Consider the following 8,455-nt stretch of genomic DNA (forward strand, 5'->3'; position numbering starts at 1 on the left):
TTTTTTTTTTTTTTTTTCTTGACCATCTACTTTAATTCTACAGAGACTGGTCCCTCCTTCCCTCCTGATAGCATGTCCAAAGGAAAGAGGTGAAGTCTTACTATCCTTGCTGCTAACCAGAAGGCTGGTGGTTCAAATCCACCAGTCACTCCTTGGAGGGAAGATTGGGCAATCTACTTCCATAGAGATATCACCTTGGAAACCCAAGGAGGGGTTGCTATGACTCAGAAATCTCCATGGCAGTGAGTTTGATTTTTGGAAGGAGCATTCTGGCAGTACTTCCTCCAAGACATATTTGTGCGTTCTTCTAGCAGTTCAATACTCTTCACCAACACCACAGTTCAAATGCATTGATTTTTCTGTGGTCTTTCTTATCTGTTGTCCAGATTCCAGATTCATATGAGGCTATTGAAAATACCATGGATTTGGTGAGGTGCACCTTATTCTTCAAATTGACATCCTTGCTCTTAAACACTTCATAGAGGTCTTTCGAAACAGATTTGCCCAGTGCAATAGGTAGTTTGATTTATTGCCTGCTGCTTCCATAATAGTTGATTGTGGACCCACATAAAATAAAATTCTTGACAACTAAAAACCTTTCTCCATTTATCATGATTTTATTTATTGTTAGAGTTGGGAGGATTTTTGTTTTCTTTATGTTGAGTTATACTATAATCTTTGATCTTCACCAGTAAGTACTGCAAGTCTTCTTCACTTTCAGCAAGTAAGGTTGCATCATCTTCATATTGCAGATTGTTAATAAGTCTGCCTCTAATCCTGATACCCCATTCTTCTTCATATCGTCAAGGTTCCCAGATTATTTGCTATGTATACAGATAGAGTAAGTGTGATGAAAGATACAGCGCTGACATGCATGTTTCCTAATTTTAAACTGTGAGGTATCTCCTTGTTCTGTTAGAACTGCTGTCTCTTGGTACAGGTTCCACATGAGCACAATTAAGTGTTCTGGAATCTTCATTCTTTTCAATGTTACCAATAATTTGTTATGATAAACACAGCTGAATGCCCTTCCATAGTCAGGAAGGCATGAGTAAATATCTTTGTGATATTCTTTGTTTTCAGCCAAGATCCATCTGACATCAGCAGAGATATCCCTCTTTCCACATCCTCTTTTGAATCTAGCTTGAATTTCCAGCAGTACCCTGTTAATGTACTGCTGCAACTGTTTTTAAATTATTTTCAGCAAAATTTTACTTGCACGTGACATTAATGATAGAGTTTGGTAACTTCTGCATTCTGTTGGGTCACCTTTCTTTGGAATGGGCATAAATATGTATGTCTGGGCATAAATATGTATGTCTTCCAGTCAGTTAGTCAAGTAGCTGTCTTCCAAATTTCTTGGTATAAATGTTTGAGCACTTCCAGCCTTGCATCCATTTCTTGACACATCTCAAAGGCTATTCCATCAATTCCTGGAGCCTTATTATTATTTTTTTTTTTTTTTTGCCAAATACTTCAGTGCAGTTTGGGCCTTTTCCTTAAAGACCAGAAGTTCTTGATCATATGCTACCCACTGAAATGGCTGAACATCAATCATTTCTTTTGGTATCATGACTCTGTGTATTCCTTCTTTTGATGCTTCCTGTATCATTCACTAGTTTCCCCATATAATCCTTCAATATTCCAAGCCGAGGCTTGAATTTTTTTCTTCAGTTCATTCAGCTTGAGAAATGACAAGTTTGTTCTTTCCTTTTATTCTCTAACTCCAGGTCTTTGCACATTTCATTATAACACTTTACTTTCTCTCTAACTAACAGTGCTTTACTCCTATTCATAAAGTTTTCAGTGACTACTTTTCTCAGAAGTGTATCCCCTCTTCCTTCTTCCTAGTCTGTCTTGGTCTGTAAGCTTTGCTGAAACGTTTCCACCATGGGTGACCTTGCTTGTACATGAAATACTGGTGGGATGGCTTCTAGCATCACAGCAACATGCAAGCCACCACAGTATGATAAACTTACAGACAAAAGCTGGGCATAGGGTTTTAATGGTTGAATTTTCAGAAGCAATCATCAGGCCCTTCTTTTGAGACTTCCTATTTAGACTCATATCTTCAACAATTTTGATTAGCAGGCAAGAGTGTTAATCCATCAGGGACTCCAAAACAGTTCCCATTGAATGGATTCTGATTCAGGCAAGTCAAAGTGGAACTGTGCTTCATGGAGTTTTCAATGGCTGATGAGTTGGAATCTACTCAACAGCAATTCATTTAACTGGCAGAGTTCAGAACAATGCTGCCAAATAGAACTTAACCTCTATGAGAGAAATTCTTTATATTGGTGATATCCAGTATGGCAGCCATCAGCCATATGTAACTAATGAGTGTTGAAAGGTAGCAGTGCCAATGAAAAACTGTATATTTAATTTTACTTAGTTTTGATTAATTTGAAAATAAACATCTGCATATGGCTGGTGGCCACTATACTGAACAATGCAGCCCCAGAAAATAAAAAAGGGTAACCACTGAAAGAGCTGTTTTGCTAAAATTTCTATGCAGCATTTGTAGTGCACACATGAGAGACTAGAGTGCTGACAACTTCAGAAGTAATGGGTCACAACTTCACAGCTGGGAGAGAAGGTAGAGAACAGGAAGCAATACATCCTGTTGCTAAACACTTTAACTAAGGAATGAGACACACCTGGTTTTAAATCCTGATTTTAAAATATCTAGCAGAGTTACTTTAAGTAAATTATCATGTCCTAACTCAATTTTGAGACAGAAATAATCAGACAATATTCAACCATTTCAGGAGGTAGTATATAATCAAAAACTGATAGTACCCAAGAAATTCACTCTGCACTGAAGGCCTTGGCAAAAAAAAAAAAAAAAAAAGCCTCCAAAAATTGACACAATATGAGATGTCATGTTTCCACATATGGAGGCAACACTGAAGTAAGTGCTCACTCATCTGTGCCAAGAAATTTGAAAGATAACTACTTGGTCAATTGATGAAAAGATATTCATATCTGAGCCTATTACAAAGAAATGCGATCCAACAGAATGTAGAAACTACTGAACAATATCATTAATATCCAATGGAAGTAATGTTTTGCTAAAGATAATTCCAAAACAGTTATCACAGTATATTGACAAGGAACTGCCGGGAATTCAAGTGAGATTCAGAGAAAGGTGTGTAACAAGAGATATTATTACAGATGTCAGATGGATCTTGGCAGATAGCAGAGAATATCTGAAAGATGTTTGCCTGTGTTGTATTGACTATGCAAAAGGATTTCACTGTGTGGATCATAAAACATTATGGATAACAATGTGAAGAAAGAATGAGAATTCCAGAACAATTAATTGTGTTCATGAAGAAAAAGTACATAGATGAAGAGGCAGTCATTCAACAACATAAGAGAATTCTGTGTGGTTTAAAATCAATAATGGTGGATTTCAGAGTTATACCCCTTCAATGTAGTTATATAATTTGTCTTCTGAGCAAATAATCTCAAAGATGGACTATGTGAAGAAGAACATGACATCTGGATTGGAGGAATACTCAACAACAACCTACAAAATGCAGATAACATAACTTTGCTTGCTGAAAGGGAAGAGGACTTGAAGCACTTACTGATGAAGATCAAAGATATAGCCTTCAGTGTGGATTACATCTTAACATAGAGTAAACAAAAATCCTCACAAGACAAGAAAATAATGATAAATAGTGGAAAAATTAATGTTAATTGATTTTTTTTAAGTTGTATCTACGATTAATGCCCATTGAAGCAGCAGTGACAAAATTAAACAATGCATTTCACTTGACAAATCTTCTTCAAAAGATCATGTTATCCCTGCGTATACGCAGGGATAAAGCTAGGAAGTTGGTATAGGTTAGGACGGAAGAATGAAGGAAAGAGGTGGCTGTAGAGAGAATGTAGCAAGAATGTTGTTATAGTGTGAGAATTGCAGTCAATGTCACAAAACAAAATACATATATGGACTGTTGAATGGAAAACAAATTTGCTCCATAAATTTTCATCTAAATAATAATATAAATAAATAAATAGGAAAAAAAGAAATATCACTTTAAAGTGTTAAAAAGCAAAGATGTCAATCTGATAACTTGACTCAAGCCACAGCATTTTCAATCACCTTATATGCTCATGAAAGCAGGAAACTGAATAAGGAAGACCGAAGAAAAATTGAAGCCTCTGAATTACGATGTTGGTGAAGAAAAGTGAATATACCTCAGATTGCCAAGAGAACAAACAAATTTGTCTTGGAAGAAATACAGCCAGAATGCATCAATGGCAAAATGTCATCTCAAGTACTTTGTGCATGTTATCAGGAGAGACCAGTCCCTTAAAAGAAAAAAAGGAAAAGAAAAATCATACTTGGTAAAGTTGAGGGTCAGAGAAAAAGAAGAAGATGCTCAGTGAGGAAGATTGATACAGTGGCTGCAACAATGGACTCAAACGTAGCAAAGATGGTATGGATGTCACAGGACTGGGCAGTGTTTCATTCTGTTGTAAGTAGAGTCACTATGAGTCGGAACCAACTCGATAGCACCTAACAAAAATATAATAAAGTTGTTCAGAGAATTCAATGAGCTGATGCAAGGACGGTGTATGGAAGTCTGGAAGAGTGCAGATTTGTTATTATTATTATCAATATTATTGTTTAAAAAAAAGACTTCCTTTGAGTTGATACTGATTCACAGTGACCCTAAACCACTGAGTAAAACTGTGCCATAGAGTTTCCAAAGCTGTAACATTTATTGAAGCACACTACCACATTATTTTCCCACAGAGGAGCTGGTAGGATCCAACTGCCAACCTTGTGGTTAGTAGCCAAACTCTTAACTACTATGCCATCAGGGCTCCTTAATATTATTACACAGTAAAATCTGTGAAAGTCAAACCTGGTGTAAGGTGAAATCCTGTCAGAAGAAAAACTCAAATATTTTCCACTAATAGAGAGCGATAGAAAAGTGGTAAGACTCTACTCTGTCAAAAACAGAAAACTTGTGAGACTTGGAAAAACTAGGCAGTCCTGTGGAGTTTTGGATTTCACAGGTTTCATTGAACTATTTTCCAATATAAGGTTTTCTCAGGATATATTTATAAAAGGGAAAAAAAAATAATAAGAGGATTTGTTACTTCTATATCCATTCTGCCTGGAACATTCATCGTTTTTCCTTTCCTCCTTAGTGAAATCTTACTTTTTATTTACTTTTTTTAAATAAAGAATGCATGTAATTTTTTTACTCCTATTGTATAAACAAGAAAACACATGCCCAGAGAGGTCTAAATCCCACAACGGCAATTACTTTTGCTATATTTATTAACTCTCTTCTAGATAGAATATATCCTAGAAATTCGACACTCCAATTCTTAAAGACGGGGCTTTCTGGTTTGTTTGTCCTAGAGTTGGTGATGCTGTAGTCACTCTATGCCATACAAGAACAGTGGTTTAGATAATGTTATGTCTCAATGTTTAGTTGGTAGCCTATGGAGCTATGAGATGACCCTGGCCTTAAGAGGTCAGATGGCTAGACTGTATTACATTACAGCAGAGAATTATGAAATAAATTCAGTTGGTTGTGTTCAGCATTTTACAATTGGAGTATAATAAAATAAATACAAGAGTAAGTACACCACACACAATGAAGAAGTATTTTTTATAAAATTTTTGTTTCCATTACATAGTATACATGTGTGTATATGTGTAGATCTGTACTAACTTATGATGGATAAAATATATATTTTTTGAATCACACTCAAAAACATTTGAAGGCTTTTTCTTGACTTTGCCTTAAATTTATCCTTGAGGTGCTTGTAGCCAAAGGGAGAATGTAGCCTTGAAACAATAATGTTGCAAACAATATAAAATTGTTGTTGTAGCTGCTGTTGAGCTCATTCTGACTCATGCCTACCACAGAGTGGACCTGCTCCATAGGGCATTCTTGGCTATAATCTTAATGGAAGCAGATCAACGGGCCTTGTCTTCCATGGTACTAGTACCATAGGTAGGGTTCAAACTACCAACATTTTGGTAAATGTGGTTTAAGGGCAACATAACATATATTGCATGGAGGTTCAGAGAAGTTAAAATGCAACTTATGAAAAAGGAAAAAAATTAGAAGAAAAGAAAAGATACAATGATAGAAATTACAAACAAGAAAAAATATGCAGTTCGTCTAGTAATAGATAAAACATTTCCAGTAAGGTTTGCAAATCTTTGGATTATGATAACTAGAGAATTTTTGAGAAAAATCTGTATCTGCAATCAGAATAGTGGCAGAGATGTAATATTTTGCCTGCCTAGCATATGTTACTCTTTCAGAAAACATCACTTCCCATGACAACCTTTGTCTCATCTCCCTCTCCTCTTCTGCAAACATCTCATTTCCAAGGAAGCTTCCATTATCCTATAAGACCTTCCCTCAGAAACTCTTGATTGATCAAAGGTGGAGCATATGGCTAAAAAAAAAAAAATGAAAATTTTAAATGGAAACTGAAAAAGGGTTATTCTCAAGTGTGGTGGATTCTTAAGATACAAAAAACAATATTTTCCTTTTGGGTAGCTGTTCTGTAGGGAAAGAATGAGTCTGACACTCAGAGAGAATTAAAGAGACAGTTTGGTGGAGTTGGAGACTCGAGCTTCATTTGTTCCTAATGTCCAGCTATATCTCTGCCCTTCTTATGATTTAGATGATAAACCCAGTATCAAGGTGCTGATTTGGAAGAGGAGGGGTTCAGTCACACATTAAGTCAATGTTAGCTTAATGAATACAGTACTATTCAGTTATTTTCAAATAATTCATTTGTGCATAGTGTTTAATTAAAGAATCCTACCAGTGTTTATTGTTAGTTGTCCTCCAATTGGCTCCAACTCATGGTGACATTATGCATAAGAGAATAAAACTTTGCCTAGTCCTGTGCCATCCTCGCATCATTAGTATGTTTCAGTCATGTTGTAGCTATCATGTCAATCCATGTCATGGAAAATTTCCCACATTTTCACAGACTCTCTACTTTACCACACATGCTGTTCTTTTCTTGTGGTTGATTTTCCTGATGACATGTCCAAAATAAGCAAGATGAAGTCTCAATTCAGATTCATGAATTCTTCAATCTTCCTGTTCATTGTCTAGCTTTCACATTCCTATGAGATTATTAAAAACACTATGGTTTGGAGTAGTCCCACATAAGTCATCAAAGTGACAACTTCACAATTTAACATTGTAAATAGGTCTTTTGTGGCAGATTTTCCAAATCATTTGATTTCTTGACTGCTGCTACTATGAGCATTGGTTGTGGATGCAAGTAGAATGAAATTCATGACAACCTGTATATTCACCATTTATTATGGTGTTGCTTATTGGTCCAGTTGTGAAGATTTTCATTTTCTTTTTGAAGGCTGTACTTCATCAGTAAGGGCTTCATGTGGGACCTGTATATGGATCAAGAGGCAGTCGTTCAAAGAGAACAAGGGAGTACTGATTAGTTTAAAATTTGAAAAGTTGTGAATCAGGGTTGTAAGCTTTCACCTTATTAAATTTGTAAATTGAACAAATAATCTAAGAAGTTGAAGTTGTTGTTCTTGTTAGGTGTGGTCGAGTCATTTTCCGACTCATAGAGACCCCATGTGCAGCAGAAAGAAATGTGCCAGCTCCACGATCCCTTCTACACCCGAGCCCATCATTGCAGCCACTGTGTCAATGCATCTTGTTGAAGGCCTCCTCCTCTTTTGTGAACCCTCCACCCTACCAAGCATGACATCCTTCTCAATGGAATGGTCCCTTCTGACAACATGACCAAAATAGGTGAGAGGAAGTCTGGCCATTCTCGCTTCCAAGGAGCATTTCAGGTGCACTTCCTCCAGGACAGATCTGTTAGTTCTTTTAACAGTCCTTGGTACTTTCGGCATTCTTCACCAGCACCACAATTTCAAAGCATCAACTCTTCTTCTGTCTTTCTTATTCATTGTCCAGCTCTCACATGCATATGAGGTGATTGGAAATATCATGGCTTCTGTCAGGCGCACCTTAGTCCTCATGGAAACATCCTTGCTCCTCAGCACTTGAAAAAGTTCCTTCCCGGATGACTTTCCCAGTGCTACACATCGTCTAATGTACTGACATCTGCTTCCATTGGCATCGCTTGTAGAACCAAGCAACATGAATTATTTGACAAACTCAATCTTCTCTCCATTTATTGTGATGCTGCTCATCGGTCCAGTTGTGAGGATTTTTGTTTTCTTCGTATTGAGATGTAATCTATACTGCAAATTGTATTCTTCAATGTTCATCAGTAAGTGCCTCAAGTAGTCCTCACTTTCAGCAAGCAAAGTTGCATCATCTGCATATCTCAGGTTGTTAATGATTCTTCCTCCAATTCTGATGCCACATTTTTCTTCATATAGTCCAGCTTCTCAGATTATTTGCTCAGCATATAGATTGAATAAGGATGGGGAAAGGATACAACCCTG

This window comes from Orycteropus afer, unplaced genomic scaffold (assembly GCF_000298275.1).
Source record: "Orycteropus afer afer isolate SDZICR_OR568_19922 unplaced genomic scaffold, OryAfe1.0 scaffold00189, whole genome shotgun sequence".
NCBI lineage: Eukaryota > Metazoa > Chordata > Mammalia > Tubulidentata > Orycteropodidae > Orycteropus > Orycteropus afer.